Source organism: Hydra vulgaris, chromosome 08 (genome assembly GCF_038396675.1).
Source record: "Hydra vulgaris chromosome 08, alternate assembly HydraT2T_AEP".
Taxonomy (NCBI): domain Eukaryota; kingdom Metazoa; phylum Cnidaria; class Hydrozoa; order Anthoathecata; family Hydridae; genus Hydra; species Hydra vulgaris.
Genome location: NC_088927.1, coordinates 43,107,933 through 43,125,000, shown reverse-complemented (window position 1 = coordinate 43,125,000; position 17,068 = coordinate 43,107,933). Strand labels below are relative to the sequence as shown.

The window sequence follows — 17,068 nt, the reverse complement described above, 5'->3', positions numbered from 1 at the left end:
CAAAGTGAACACAAACAGCAGTTCTTTGCATAAAAAAAGTTAAAAACTAACTATCAAAAACGATGCCAATCAAAGCAAAAATCTTTGGATATTATATACATGGACATAATCTATCGCTATAAAAATCAGGAACCACCATTTAAAACTTTTATTTTGATTTAGTAAGTTTTAATAGGCTTCCATTACTAGAGACATTAAAATAAGTGGAAATCATTATATTATTTTTTTACGCCTACTATATAGAAAATTTAACGTACACGGTTTTCTTTATTATCATTTTCTTATTTATACAATAAAAAAATGTTAAAAAATTTCAGACTTTTTTTTGAGCTTGATGTCTTTTCTGGTGTTAATAGATTTTGCATTTCAGGACTAAAAATTTCTTTTAAGTGTTTTGATTGATGATTTCTTATTTTGACAAATATTAACCTTTATCACAGATAAAAACTTTAGTAGAAGGTTAGTTTCAACAAAACAAAAATTCAACAACAAAAAAACAGTCTCAGTAACAAGGCGTTTTTTATTACTTTCGGCTGAGACAATATTTTATCGTCAATTATTCATACAGCTCCCCACTATTTGTACCTGTTTGTACTCGTGATTTTAACCTCCGGGCAAATACTTTCACCAAAGGTACACTTTTTCAGAAACTAGTACATCATAACTCCTCTATAAGTTTTCTTTAATAGCATTTATCAAGCTTCTTTTCTGTTAAAGTTATTTTACCACATTGGCCGTTAAAGAAAAGACCTATTAAATGATTATTATCAATTTTCGAACTCTCAACTTCAAGCTCTTCCATGGTTCAATACCTCTCCTTAGCAAGTTTGTTATTATCAATCACTAAAAATGTATTTAATTCAATGAATTAGCTTACGTTAAGCAAAACCGTGGCTTAAAGCGATACTCCAAATCTTTGGATTATTGAGGTCTTTGTAAGTTTTTTTCACATTTGCAAATGAATGAAGTCAACTATCAGTGATTATATATGTAGTCACCAGGTTTAAGTTTCTCATCCTCAATAACTGTCTCATAATTATTTAAAAACCTCGATGTTGATGAAGACACCATCAGGCTGCAATGAGCTAAACGCACTAGACTTAGAACTAATAAAGGAATTATTTTGTATTTTTTGAGCACGTACTCAGATACTTATAAATTTTGCAAATCAAAAGATCCGATGCACGTTAGGCGATTGTTTTCTAATCAAAGAAATGTATGTTTCTTAATAGGAACTTTGTTTTCTTTGTGCAATTACTGTCTGAAAAATAGAGCACCTGCAAGCTGCATTATAAAAAATAGCGTAATTCTTGAAACTTCTCTTAACATGCTTAAGATACCATACTTTTTTAATTTTAACAATTTGAAGAGTTTATTTTCAAAACCCGGTATGCGAATCTTTTTTGGGAATAACAGACAATTAAATTTATTTCATATTGATTGTCTGTTATTCCCAAACTGGTTTGAAAATTGAGGCGGAAATAAAAAATTGTTCGCCTTAGAAGATACGAGAGATGTTGTAAAAAATTTGATGCATTTTCCAATGCATCAATTCTTTCTCTATTTTCAGGTGCCTGCTATTGATAAAGCAAAAAATACACATAAAGTTGATGCTCCTTTCCTTGAAAAAGCAATAATTTAAAAATACGCTCATCACCATTATTTTCCCCAAATAAAAATATTACTATCTTTCAGCAGATAGATTATTTGATAGGGTTTAGCAGGATATTAAAAAAAGTGAGCAGATTTTACAACCTGCTATTTGCGGAGCAGTGGCATTGCTGTGGTTGGTATAATCCATTGCGGTAAATTTTTGGTGTCACCCCTGAAGACATTTTACTAACAGGGCTAACAACACAGAGTAATCTTTATATCTTGACAAAAGATTTTTGTGTGAATTGAAGAAAGTAGTAAAAAATGAAGAAATAGCGGTGTTTTCATTAAAGAATATCTAAAATTCAAAGCCTTAAATACATTGGTCAGGCCAAACGCAACTGCAAATTAACACAAACACGAGCAGTTCTGTCATGATTATATTTCATTCATTATGGTGCTACCCCTCTGTGTCAGGTTGTGATGATGTTAACCAGTGCGACTTGAACCTTTGCACCCCTCTAGTGACACCACTGCTGCAGAGACATTTTAAGACAACATGGGAATGTTTTTGTTAATGGCCAGGATTCGTCAGCTTTAGACTTTAAAGCAGAAAAAAATTTTATGAAAACAATAAAATCGTTTAACAAAAGTTAGACCATAAAAGTGATCAATTTCAACCATCATGAAATAGTACTCTGTTGCTTTCACACTGAGCTAACCTCGCATCGCCAACTTAAGAAGGTTAAGATATAGGATACTTTTAAACTAAGTGCCCTAGTGTTTAACTATGTGAAAAATATTTAAAAAGTATGTTTTTTGTCTACTAAATACTGTCGGTGCAGGTAATGCAATACGCAAACTTTATGAGACACTTCTTCAAAATTCTAGATTTGATAGTCCACTGTCCAGAAAAGACAACTAAATTTTAAAGTTAATTTAAACTTTAATATTGAATGCAAAATTAAAAAAATGTTATGGCTTATTGTTTCATTTTTAACTCTTCGAAATAAATTTAAATTCACAATTGTGAATTTTGAAACATAGTATTATTGCTTATAGTATATATTGCTTTAACAGAAAGCTGTTTTTATTTACATTATAATTAAAATATAATTACCAAAACATAAAACATACAGAGTTATGCAATATTTTGAACAAAATTAATTAATAAGAGATATTTAGGTCTTTTAAAGTTTATAAACTTTCCGAAAGATCTTTATAAAATGGATTTTTCGCATTTTGCTAATAAGCTGTAATTGGATATACAGTATTTTGAAAGCAAATGCTAATTTATAAACAAAAACTATCTATATTTTGTATTTACCTATATTTTAACTCTTAACCTATCTAATATACTTTATGCATATATAAATTAAGTAACAATAGTTTTTCCAAATGTATGAGCCATCATTGTGTATCGACAAAAGTCAGTTTTCTCTAAAATGGATATCCTGCATTTTGAAAATACACTCTTCGTATAAAGTCTAGAAACAAATATTCTCTTATTTCCAGACTTATTATCCTTTTAGTTTTTTTGATGTAAATGAACTTTGAAAAAATATATATCAAGACCATAAGAAGTTGAAATAAAATCATCTGAATACATCACGTGCTGCTTTACACAAATAAATGGTGATGATGACACAAACAAAATGTGGAAATAGTATTTTCTACTTACAGCGTTTAATAATATTTATTTCGTTAGAAGCATCCTAGTCATATGTATTGGTGATTCAAAAATTAGGCAGTCTAATGTTGTAATAATAAAGCAATCAAAAGTTATACATTTCCTTGGTGTTTTTATTGGTGAAAATCTTTAAAGGAAAAGTCATATCAATACGTTATGCCACAAAGTTTTAAAAAATATTGAAGCATTGTATAAAGTAAGAAATTTTCTAAATAGAAATGCATTAATTCAACTTTTTTTACTCGCTTATTATTATATTATAAGGGAAAGTGGTCTACAACGGGCCCCAAAGGTGAGATAGGCCCCTACCAAATCTCTTACTTGGACATTAATTAATAAAAACTTGACTTTAGAATATTGTTCAGCTGACCATAAACATTTAAGTAAACCATCCGAAAGATAGTTTTATTATTGTTAATTTTCGGTAAAAAGAATATTTAAAAGTAAAACTTTTAAAATTTTATTGAGCTAAGATTTTTTAGTTTGACTATATTTGAAATTATTGTCAATTTTTCTCTATTCAGAGTGTGAACTTTTAATGTGAATAATGAACAGTCGATTATGTATCATCAAAAAGTCAGTTACAGTCAATTTTTGATTAGTAATCAGGTTTTATTCAGAAATTAATATAAGGGGCCCATTTTAAGGCTACTACCATGAAAAATGGGCTCCTAGCATTTCTGTGTTCAACGGTTGTTTCTTAACATAAGGCAGAGTTATACTTTTAATTTTCTGATGTTAAATTGTAGAACATAGAATAAATTTCCTGAAAATTTTTATGTAATTTTTGGTTGGTTACAGCTAGTTGACTCTATCTTTTTTTAAAAATGGACCTGTGTTAGGTCACTCCCCTATTATTTTTAAAATACTACTAAAATGTGCAATGTGCTCAATAATTAATGCGCAATATGCGTAATAATTACATCAATTATGCGCAATAATTAATGCGCAACAATTAATGCGCAATATGAGCAATAATTATATTAGTTTATCACTCATTTATCTCAACGTAGAGAAACTAACATATTCAGCCTTGATTACTTTTTCTCATAAATAATGAAAACAATCTTCCGAAAATACAGAGGATGCAGGTGGTGATAGTAAATTAAGTGCTAACTCTTTTAGTAGTGGAAACTTCTCTTCATGTTTCCAATAATTTAAAACTTTAGTCATTTTTTTTCTATAATTGAGTGATTAGAGAAAATATCATCTCCCAAAAGGAAACTTGATCAGATTTTAATACATTTTGAACTTCTTTGTGCAGCTGAAAAAGATTCAGTTATAATTTTTTATCCTCTTCATACAAATTACAATAATACTTTTTTTTGCGTGATTATACAGCGAAGTTGTGCAAAATGACTTCAGACCAGATTTATTAAATCCCCTGCTTATCTGATTTCCACATGGAATGCATATAGCTCTGAAATCACAGCTATCATTAATTTTGAAAAGTTTTCAAACAAAGTTTGCCATTTGGTTTACGACGATAATCTTTTGTCATTATAAAATATATATTTTAAGAATTGAATTACGTTATCCAGTTATCTGGCCAGAAAATTTTTAAACATCCGGGTATTCAATATCCGGTTGGATAATGAAAAATGATGTCCGGGACACCGCTAATAACATTTGTACGAAAAGTGTTTTTTATATTGAAATTTAGGTTTTTAAATATTGCATTTTAACGGTATACTTTTGTTAACGGCATTGTTGTTAACGGTACGCTATTCTATTATTTAAATACTTGAGTATTTTCATAAAACATTTTTAAGCATAAGTTTAGCACAAGTTTGGTGTAAGTTCTAAATTTACTAATTTCCTACTCAAAAAACTTGCGCAGCAGCTTAATATAAAATTTAGGATTTATTTTTTGTAAGTTTAACTCTCAAATTATGGTATTTACAAAACATCTTCAGAAAATGCTCAGCCTGATTTAAGCAAGAAAAGTTACGTTTAGTTGAAGCTATCTTAACCTTGGCGTAACTTTAAAATATTTGCGCAGCTCATGCATACCAACGTTTTTTGTTTAGATTTGTGATAAGATTATTTTATAACTTGTGATAAAAATGTTGTATAGTAATAGGTAAAAATGCTGTATAATGCTATGAGTGATTGTTTAGTAAATAGATTAAACTACTTTTCACTAGCTATGAGTGATTGTTTAGTAAATAGATTATACTACTTTTCACTAGCTATGAGTGATTGTTTAGTAAATAGATTATACTACTTTTCACTAGCTATGAGTGATTGTTTAGTAAATAGATTATACTACTTTTCACTAGCTGTGAGTGATTGTTTAGTAAATAGATTATACTACTTTTCACTAGCTATGAGTGATTGTTTAGTAAATAGATTATACTACTTTTCACTAGCTATGAGTGATTGTTTAGTAAATAGATTATACTACTTTTCACTAGCTATGAGTGATTGTTTAGTAAATAGATTATACTACTTTTCACTAGCTATGAGTGATTGTTTAGTAAATAGATTATACTACTTTTCACTAGCTATGAGTGATTGTTTAGTAAATAGATTATACTACTTTTCACTAGCTATGAGTGATTGTTTAGTAAATAGATTATACTACTTTTCACTAGCTATGAGTGATTGTTTAGTAAATAAATTATACTACTTTTCACTAGCTATGAGTGATTGTTTAGTAAATAAATTATACTACTTTTCACTAGCTATGAGTGATTGTTTAGTAAATAGATTATACTACTTTTCACTAGCTATGAGTGATTGTTTAGTAAATAGATTATACTACTTTTCACTAGCTATGAGTGATTGTTTAGTAAATAGATTATACTACTTTTCACTAGCTATGAGTGATTGTTTAGTAAATAGATTATACTACTTTTTGTTAAAGTTCAATAAAAAGTAGTTTTTAAATCTATTATTACTTCCTTAAAGGAAGTAGTTATGATTTAAGTTATTAGAGCAAAAGGAATCCATTAGCACTTTTTTTTTATTCATTTTTTAAACCCTAAAGTTGAAAAAATTACAAACTTTTTTATAATTTTATAAAATTAGTATTGGTACAGTTAAAATCTAGGCATTGGAGTGATACCTTAACAAAATAAACAAATAAAAAGTTAGTGATATAGATATCGACCAAAATAAAAATATGAACAACAACTGACATAAGAGATAACGAATGAATGAGAACACAACGTTTGACGATCAGAATGACAATAGAAAATAAAAAAGTAAAAAAAAAGAATATTTTTAAATATTATGAGACAAAAAAATAATAACTTGAATAATAGTAACAAACATAAAAAGCAACAATAATAAAAATAATAAGCCAAAGACCACAAAAAAAATACTCGTCAACATAAATAATATACAAATGTTCACGTCGATATAAATTTTGCACAAAATTATACAACAGTATAAACAAAACTTAGAAATTCGCGACAATGTAAAAAGTTCACATAAACAGACGACATTGTAAACAATTAGGGATCGCCGGTTACAGTATACTGTAAACTAACTTTATGGTAAACTTTACCGTATATTTGGTATACTGAATGTTAGTATACCATTTAGTATACCTATATGCTTTTATTTATGAAATATTTCCGGAATGACTTGATGATTTAATGATTGTACTTATTTTCTTAATGTATTTAATTGCTACAATTTAATATATTGTTGAATAAATAATTAAAGTGATTTTTAATTTGATTTTTTAATATTTTTTGTTTTAGTTTGTTAAACTGTTATAGTTTTATACCAATAAATTTTTATACCACGCTGTTTGTGTTGCTTTTTACCTTTTTTAAAAAATATTTAAGCTTTTTTTTACATGCTTTTTGTTTATTCTTAGGACTTATGTTATCTGAATGAAATGATAATAGTTACTATAATTATTATTGTTACTATTACCATTTATTATTATTTTTAACTTTAGTATTATTATTCCTATTTTATTATTTTCACTTTAAATAACTGTTTTATGTCCTTGTTAGTTGTTACGTTTTATTAGTCAAATGTTTATAACTAACTTATATGTAATTTAGCTATTGTGTTTATAAAAACAAGTGACTTATTATTTTAATTATTCTTGTTATTATAATTACTATTATAGCTGTTATTGTTGTTGTTTTTGCTATTGTTATTGTGGTTCTAATGTTTATTTCTATAAATATTATTTTTATTATTAAAATTGCTATTCTTATAATTATTACTAATTATATATATATATATATATATATATATATATATATATATATATATATATATATATATATATATATATATATATAAAGATCTATATTTTTGGTGTTTACTTAAGATTAGTAGAATTACTATTTGTAAATATCCATGAAATTATTTATCAGAATATATATGATTGATTGATTGATTACTACTTTTATTATTATTATTGTTATTGTTAATTATTAACAATAACAATAAAATTAACTTAATATTGTTAACAATATTATACATATGTTTACTATTGTATTTAAGTAAAATAATTAAGATGGTTGATCAAATTTACCAGCATGTCTCTTTTTTTGAAAAAGGTTCAACAAGAAAAATTTATTGCAAATATTTTGATAAACAAATTACAACACGCTCAACTTTCAGATGGATGCAGCATATAAGGGGATGTAAAAAAGCATCAATGTTAAATTGTGCTTCAAAAAAATAAAAAGAGAACTTCAAATTGTTTTAGTTGAAACAAAAAGCAATCAAAATATGGCCTCACAAATCTCTGAAGATTCAGTTTCTAGGCAATCTTCTAAAAGAACTATGCTAAATACATACTTTGACACTATAAACAAAGATGACATTGAAAAGATTGATAAATCATATGCAAGAGTGTTTTTCCATACAGGAGTACCTTTTTGCATTAGATGATTCTTCTGCTTGGAAGCAACATCATGCAAATCTTAGGCCTGCATACAAGCCTCCATCTAGTAAATGCATTAGTGGGCGTCTTTATAAGAATGCAATAAAGTTACAAGCATTGTAACTGATAATGTATCAAACATGAGAGCTGCATGGGATATTATTGACAAAAAATTTCCAAAAATATTTTGTAATGGTTGTGCAGCCCATACAATCAATCTTTTAGTAAAAGATATTTGCCTTCTGCTTGAATTTGTGGATGTTTTAGAAAATTATGGAAAACTGACAGCTTTTGTTAAGCAAAGAACATCTCTTGTTGATCAATTTCGTACAATTCAAAATCGTGTTAAACAAGAAAATAATTTAAAAAAAATGCAAGCATTATCATATGCAGTTCTAACATAGTGGTATAGCCATCATAATCAGTTGCTCGTAATCTTGAAAACAAGTTAGTCCAATTGAATTTAGTCAACTCAGGTGCCTTTACCCGTATATCTTTATCCACAAAAAAGTTAGAGTATATAAATATTATACAAGACAATTTTTTTTGGGAAGATTGTCAACGTTTTATTAATGTTATGAAACAATTATCAAAACTAATAGGTAAACTGGAATCAGATACTTGTTTACTTTCTGAAGTTTATTTAGGATTTGTTAATTTAATGCAATAATGGAGTGAAGACTCAGTATTGAAAGCTCTTGTTTTACACCGATGGGAATTTGTGCATACACCATCCATGGGGTTTGCATACTTTCTTTATCCACGAAATTATGGTGGTAAAAATATGTTTACTGAGCCTACTCCATCCAGTAAAAGTGATCTTGTTATAGTCCTTGAGTTACTTCCAAAGTACATTGTTGAAACAAGAGGATTTTGCAATTGTCAAACTTCAAAAAATGAGATAAGATTTTTCCTGAGACTATGCGCAAATCCAACTCAAGATTTTGCAGCTCAAGTTAAATTAATGAATCCTGATATCTGGTGGAGTGTTGAGGGTGCAAGTAAATTTCCAAATTTAGCTAAAGTTGCATGAATAGTCTTTACCATTCCAACTTCTCAAGCTGCAAGTAAACGAATATGGAGTTTGTATGATTTTATACATTCAAAGCGTAGAACCCGACTTGCAAAAGATGAAGCAATCGGCTTAGTTCTTATGTATACAAATGCCACACTCCATGAAAAAGAAGCAAATATTGCTGATATAATGATTGGTAATACTAGTAATCATTATGAGATTGATGAAGATGATGTTGCTGTTGATTTTAATCTAGAGACTTCAGTTGATACAAATGATATCATTTCAGTTGATGAATTAAAAACTATTTTTAATTACTTATATTAACTTTATAAAATTCTTTAAATTACATTATAGAAAAACATTTTTGTAATTTTTTGAAAAAGATTAATACAAATGTTTCTGTTAACTTTAGTATTTTTTTACTTTTGTTTCAATTTGATTGTTTGAAATTTCAATTTTTGTGTTTGTTTTACTATTTTATTTAAAATTATTTGAAAACACTAGAATTTACTTTTAAAATTTAAATTATGCAAAAAACAAACATGTGTGCTTTAAAAATGAAGAAGCAAGATAAGAATCCATTGTCAAGTGGTTGCTGATTTTGATCAAACTTTTTTGTTTCATTTTTTTCATTTATTTAGTGAGAATGTGGAGCAAAATTTTATAATTATCAATTTCATGGGATTATCCGCCTCATCAAAAATTTGCAATTATCAAACTTCAAATGAAAAAGGAAATTGAAGGGGGAGGGGGAGGGGGTTAATAGAACAGTCAGGATGTGAATATTTTATATTGGTATATATAAAAAGTTTGTCGAAGTTTCAAAAACTTTGAAACTTCGACTTGTTTTTATTTTAACTTTTAAAGCAGATAAATATAAAATACAACAAAAAAAAAAAGTTTTTTAAACCCTATGCTAGTTTGATTATTTTGCTGGGTTCGTCAGCTATTTTTATCCAGATATAAAAGTCTTGTTTTAATTTAGAGTGATGCCGAAATCTATTTTTTAATTAGTTTGCAATGAGTCGATGTACCACAGTGAAATGAGCATTAACATTTTACAACAAATTTTTTATTTAATGCAAGCATACAGTCGGTTTCTAAAACCGCTGTCGAGTTGATTTTGGCCGAAAGCTAAAGTAAAATTGTAAGAAAACTGACTTTAAAGAGAAACACACTACCCTTGATATACAAATTTATATAAATGATCAAAACTGTATTAAATCTGCTGAAACTATGAGTGTGTAAAATTATTTTAAATTAATTTATGGCCGATATAAAAAGTAAGTATTGTTTTAAGTATACAACGACAGGGAAATATCGTTGCATTTATATACAAAGATTTTTGTCATATTGTGTCCGCTTCCGTTGTCATCACATATCAGAAAATAACCAGGGTCACCGGCATACAAATGCGAATGACTTTTTGATGAAGACAACCATACCAATTGTCATTCAAAAAGCGTTTATTATATAAGTTTCTTATATAAAATATGTAACTTATATTTTATATTATACTAATACGCATAAATAAAAACAAAGACATTTAATAAAAAAACAAACACATATTTTTAATGTAAACTTTTTTATAAACTTGTTATACAGTTTTGCCAAAAAAAAAGTTTTGTTTACGGTATACTTTACGGTATACTATACGGTAAACTGTAAACTAAATTTTTAGTATACGTAAACTAGCGATCCCTATAAACAATACACAAAAATTCACGATGATATTAGCAATCCAAATAACATACATGAATAAAGTTTAAAAAATCTTATTTTTGTTTTCTTTTAATAACTTATTAAACTTTTTTATTTTCGAATTTGTCGCGAACGTTTTTATTCTTTTAACTTTTTTTTTTTTTTAAATGGTTGCTGAGCCTGCGCTGGAATTGTGTAACAACGCACACGATTGAAAATTGGAATTAAATTAAACTCTGTAGTATCCATAACATTTATTCATTTTTTGAATGCGTGTTTAATCATTCTTATATGCGCATTTATTCATTCTTTTTTATCTTCCATCCATAGGGATGGAAGAGAAAAGAGCAGTGCCAATGCTAAGTGACTTTTTACATTCGGTGAAAACCATCATCGAATTTAAAGTCTTCGTCTTAATTATTTTTAACCTCATTTACCAGGAAACAAGAACAATTTGTTTTGAAGAACTGAAAACGAGGTTAAAAATACTTAGGACGAAGACTTTTTAAATATTTTTTTCTAAATATTCATTTACCTAGATATAAATTTAATTATTTATAATTATTACATAAATCCAGCGCTGGCTCGTCAATCATTTTTTAAATAAATAAAAGTGGCAACAATCTATTTTATATTTTTAATATATCTATATAAAAACATAAAAGCCTATTTATTGTTTATATAAAATTATATTAGTGATTTTATCGGTGGTTGACTAGCATATAAACGCGCATATAGAGTAAAACCCGGTCAAAACGAACACTTGTCAATAAAAATTAAATAACTTTTTTATTTTTTATTTTATTTTTTTTTATTTATTTTTTATTAAATAGGTAATTAAAAACTGCATAAGATAATATAAGTATATGTTAAAAAAATAATAACAAAATTATCAAAAATATTAAATGTTATGAAAAAAAAGTTGTTCGGTTTTAGGTGACATTCTGATAAAACCGCGCACTTGAGAAAACTTGAGAATTTTTAAAATTTTAACATTTTTATTATTATATTTTTTATCACAACTTATTTTTAGGAAACTATATTAAAGTTTTTACACTTTCTTTAAAACAAGAAAATTTAGTTCCAACAACATATTTCTTTGGTAAACGTGTTTCTTTGCACAACAACTCCCGACACATCGAATTCTCGCATTGCAACATTTCTGTGTGCAACTATACTTTACACTTTTTACATTTTGCAACTTTTAATCGTTTGGGCTGCTGGTACTTGTTCTTCATTACTTTTTGCTGAGGTTGCTCAGCATTGTTATGCTCAGGCACTTGAGTACTTGGCGTAGGGACCCTACGCTTTGTGTTAAGTTTAGCAACAAACACGGCTTTCTTTATTGCTTTTTCTTCATCTTTTTGTTTGAGGAACTCGATTACATTTTCTTCAATTATACATTTTCAGCCAACTTTGACATGTTGCACTGCTTTGATTTCTTAACATGCAATTGATTTCCGGCGATTGCATGCAAACGTGTAAAACATTTACCACTCTCGTTCAGCAGAGTGAACAACAATAGAAAATTTTATTTATCTGAATTTTTTCATTTTGAGTCTTTGTAATACTTTGTAAGAATTTCTTTCCGTGCTTGTTTGGCATGATAATAGACACTTCTATCCAATGGTTGTAGAATATGTGAAGAATGCTCTGGTAGACAAATCAAGATTATATTGTGTTATTTGCACAGCAATACCGCTTCCAAAGTTATGTGAGTTGTATTGCATCTAATATTAAAATATGAATACCACTTGCTCATTTTCGGGTATAAATACTTCTTTCAGCCATTGAATTTTTTTTTTTTTTTTTTTTTTCAATTTTTATTTTAGGTGCCCCAAGAAGTCCTAACGGTCTTGTCACAGAGCACCGCGGAAGTGCATTTAACCAGGAAGTTCACGCCTCCTTCCTTACCGTGACGCGAAAATTTGTCCAGAGCTCGTTTCGAACCTGGATCTCCTGCTTATAAAGCAAGCGCTCTAACCACTGCGCCACGGCCGCACTAAATAATAAATATACGTATATAAATAAACGTATATAAATAATACGTAAATAAATAAACGTATCGTGTTCCATCCAACCTGATTTTGAAATTGAATACTTGGTGACAACTGGACCACCTCTAGCCCAGTTAGAAAGAAAGTTTCTTTTGGATTTGTATATCACAAATGGTTGTGCAAAATGGCCATCAGCGTTGCAGCAATTGTTCACAGTATAATGAATTTTTTCATTGTTGCTACCAAGTTTAAATGTACATTCTGTCCCTTTTTGAAATACTACGGTTACTTTGCCTTAATCACCCGAAAAATCTGTTTGATCACAATTCCAAATAAGAGACCCATACAAGTCTGTTGGCATTGCTTGGCGACGCATTCAAAATAACGATCAATTATTTCTATTGTACAAGAAGTGGCTCTTTTAGATGCTAAGTTATCCGTTTTTCTTGTTAAAATTTCTTTTGACCATCTTTTCATAAAGGCATAAAACCAGACTTTACCAGGTTTGTCATTTTTGAATAAGTGCAATTGATCTTCGCGTTTAAGGTAGCATACAAATTTTAGAATTTCATTTCGGGTTAAACCATAAACCCAGTCACCAAGTAATTGGAACACATGCACCATCAATCTTTCTGATTCATTTGAGAGTATGTTGTTGTAACTAAGCCATGGAATTCTTTGTTGTTGTTATTTTTAAAATCTTTGAGTGTTGAGACTGGAACACCATGTTTAAATTGCAGTGATGCTTTATTTTCTTTCATATCAGTTAATACGGCTAGTATATTGTTTTCCTTGTATCTTTTTGTTTTTTTAGTTGACAAGTGAGTGAGTTAAATTTAATTGAGTGAGTGATGATTATATTGAGAAATAATATAATAATTAGTTTTTAATAAGTTAATTAGATAAAGATAGGCGCTTATTTTTTATTTATCATATCCGTTAATTTTTATTTGGTAATTTCGATCAGTGCACGGAATGATGTGGTGTGCGGTTTGACTCGGTTTTACTCTAAGAATGAATAAACACGCATATAAGAATGAATAAATGCGCATATAAGAATGAATAAATGCTAGAAATATATATTTGTATTTTCTTTTAATCACCCAGTAATAAAATTACAGGTAAAGTAACTTATATTATTACAGTTTATTGTTAAATTACGACAAGAGAGCACGGCTCTCCCAATCATTAGCCTTTAATGCTACTAACTAGACGGTTAGTTCTATTTTAGGAATATTCACCTCCATCAAAGTTTTAAATGTTTCTCTTTGTTCTTTTAAATTCCATAACTGGAACGATTCTTTTAATATTGCTATAATCTCAGCTTGCAGTTCTTCTTGAGGTAGTGTAAATTTAATTTTTTTTTCTTCTATCATCTATTGAAAGAAGTTTAAACCAAGAGTTTTACATATAGAAATCACTTAATTTGTAAATGATTTTTTTTTTGTGTTGACTGTAATTGATTAATTATCAGTGAGTAACAAGTTTGATTTTTCATCAGCCTGATAAATAGATTAGTTTTATTTCGAATTAGAATAGTTGAAATATCCTCTATTTTAAAAAAAGAATGCAGGTAATTTTTACTATATTTTGAGATACCAAAAATTATTTTAAAACTGCTCTTCCAACGGCGTCTATGTTTCGAAGGAAACTGATATCAAAGTTGCATAGTTCAAGGCCATATATATGCTTTGGCACTGCTAAAGTGTTGTATAAATGAACTATTGTTGACGGCTGGCAATAACGAATACCACTGTCAATTAGAGCTATTGCAACCGATTGAAACTGAGTTATATGTTCATTTAGATAGTTTTTATGAAGTGTTGCAATTTTCTTGTTGTTTTTACCATTATCCCATTGGAAACCCAGATGTTTTAATTTATTTTGGAGACATATATAGCTTCCGTTAATTTGAACAACGTTGTTCGGAATCGAACTTTTACCAGAGATCAGAAATTCCGTTTTTTCAGTGTTTAGCTTAATAACGTTTGATATTCCATATGTTTGAAACCTGTCAATCAGTTCTTGCAGACCAGAGATTGTTGAACTTAGCAAAATTACATCATCTGCGTATGCAATGACATATAGACACCATTTATTGCTGAACCTACTTTACATTCTGAGACGATTTCATTTAGGATATTTTCAGTATAAATGCAATATAAATGTGGCGATAGAATAGACCCTTGAAGCACCCCTTGTGACAGACTGAATTGATTTGAGGTAATTCCCTGATAGGATACGTTAGCAGTACCAGAGAAATATATAGCGATGAGATTGTGTGTACTACAGATAAAGGTAATTTTTTTTGGAAGTAGAGCTTCTCAAACAGCAAATCCCAGTTGCAAGTATCAAACGCTTTATTTTCATCTAAACTGCATATATATAGTCTGGCGTGCTATAGTTACTATAGTGCTTAATGGTTTCGCTCAATAAAAATTCTGCGTGGAGTGTAGAACTGTTTTTTTTAAAACCAAACTGATGGGAGTGGCTATCTATTATATTAAGACATAAATGCAAGATTAGATATTCTAGAAGTTTTGTAAAGATATATAAAATGCGAATTTCACGGTAATTATCCGGATTATTTGGAGATTTTTTATATGACTTAACAATAACAAATTGGAATAATTGTTGAAGTTGATAAATATTTTGGAACCTTTTCATACGATAGAATGCTATTATAAAAATTAGCGAGCCACTAAAAAAGATTGTTAATTTGAGAGTGTTTAAGGTGTTCAGCACTTACCCCACAGCTATCTGGGGACATATTACTATTTAGTTGTGATATTCAGTTTATAATATCAGCTGCTGTAATAACTAGTGAATTAGGCTCGTTACTTAAAGGTGAATTTGATGAGAATTTTGGTCATTATTTGTAATAAGCGGCGCATTAAGTATAGATTGAAAATGTTTTCTTAACTCTTTAACGATATCTTTTATGTTTTGCAATTTATTAATTGTAAAACGAGTTGTTGCTTTAGTTTTGATTTTACAAATGATATCCCAGAACCTCTGAGGACTTGTAGTTCGTAGATTTTCAATATTTTTTTTCCTGGATCTTTTTGTTATGGGCTGCTTTAACCGCTTTTCGAAAGTTTTTACGTGCAAGGATGTATTTTTTGTATGCCATGCATTCGGGTGACTTATTATATAAAGATTTTTGCCATTGTTTAAAGTTAAATGAAAGATTTTCTTTGCATTTTTTAAGTTCTGTTGCCCACCACGGTTTTGAATACTTACCGGTTTCGCGTTTTCCAAAGCACTGCTTAACTGCTAATAAAGCAGCATTTTTGATCTTTTTGCATGTTTCTATTAACTCTAGTTCAATTCTTTCCTCATTGAAGGTGTAGTTATTGAAAGCTGTAGAGAGATTATGGTTATATATTTCGATGAAGTTTTTGTTACTCCATGCATATTTTGGAATATGAATATATTTTTGTATTATGCTATTTATTACAGTTGACAGATTAGTATGTGTAACGACGATACTTGTAGCGATTGGTAAAGGATCGCTAAAATTAAAAGGCGAAGAAGGAATAACTTTGGTATTTATAAAAGATAAGGATGACTCTTTTAGAGCAGCGACGTGATCGATATACGATGAGTTAGGGAGAGTTTTATTCTTGTATATGTTATTCTGGTATATGATAGATGTATGTTGGACCAGCGCCACTAGTGATATCGATAAATGAGTGCTTATTTGATTTAATAAAATTAGTTAGGTGATTAGAGAATTTGTTGTGTGTTTTATTATTGCGATTCTCAAAATCGTAAACTGTCTCGGGATATGACTGAAAATCTCCTGCAATAATAACTTCACTTACAACTTCGCAGTTTTTTATGACTGACGTAATAAGGTTTAATTGTTGTCAGTACTTTGAGAGAGATTCCTAGTTATTTCGATACGAGGTAAGATAGATACCGATAAACACTAGATTTTGACAATTTTGTTTACCTTTGATAGCGAGAATATTATTATCTTCATAAACTATGTGTGGAGACAGGAGAGCATCTTTTTTAAAAATGAATGCGTTTCCTCCAAATGGTCTTCCATATACCTTTTTTTCTGCCGCATGAAAAATTGCTTTGTGTGTCGGCATTGCTATGTTTTTTAGCAAAAAGAGTTCAGTATTCAAAAGCCAATGTTCCGATAAAAAGATAATATCAAATGATTTGACCTGTTCGGAAATATAAATTGAGTTTGA

At 28.7% G+C, this 17,068-nt stretch overlaps 1 protein-coding gene across 3 annotated transcripts in view; it reads left to right on the top strand.

Annotated features, from left to right (window-relative positions):
* Positions 1-17,068, top strand: part of LOC136083867 (TNF receptor-associated factor 3-like) — a 114,532-nt gene that overhangs the window by 66,260 nt on the left and 31,204 nt on the right. The window lies entirely within an intron of this gene.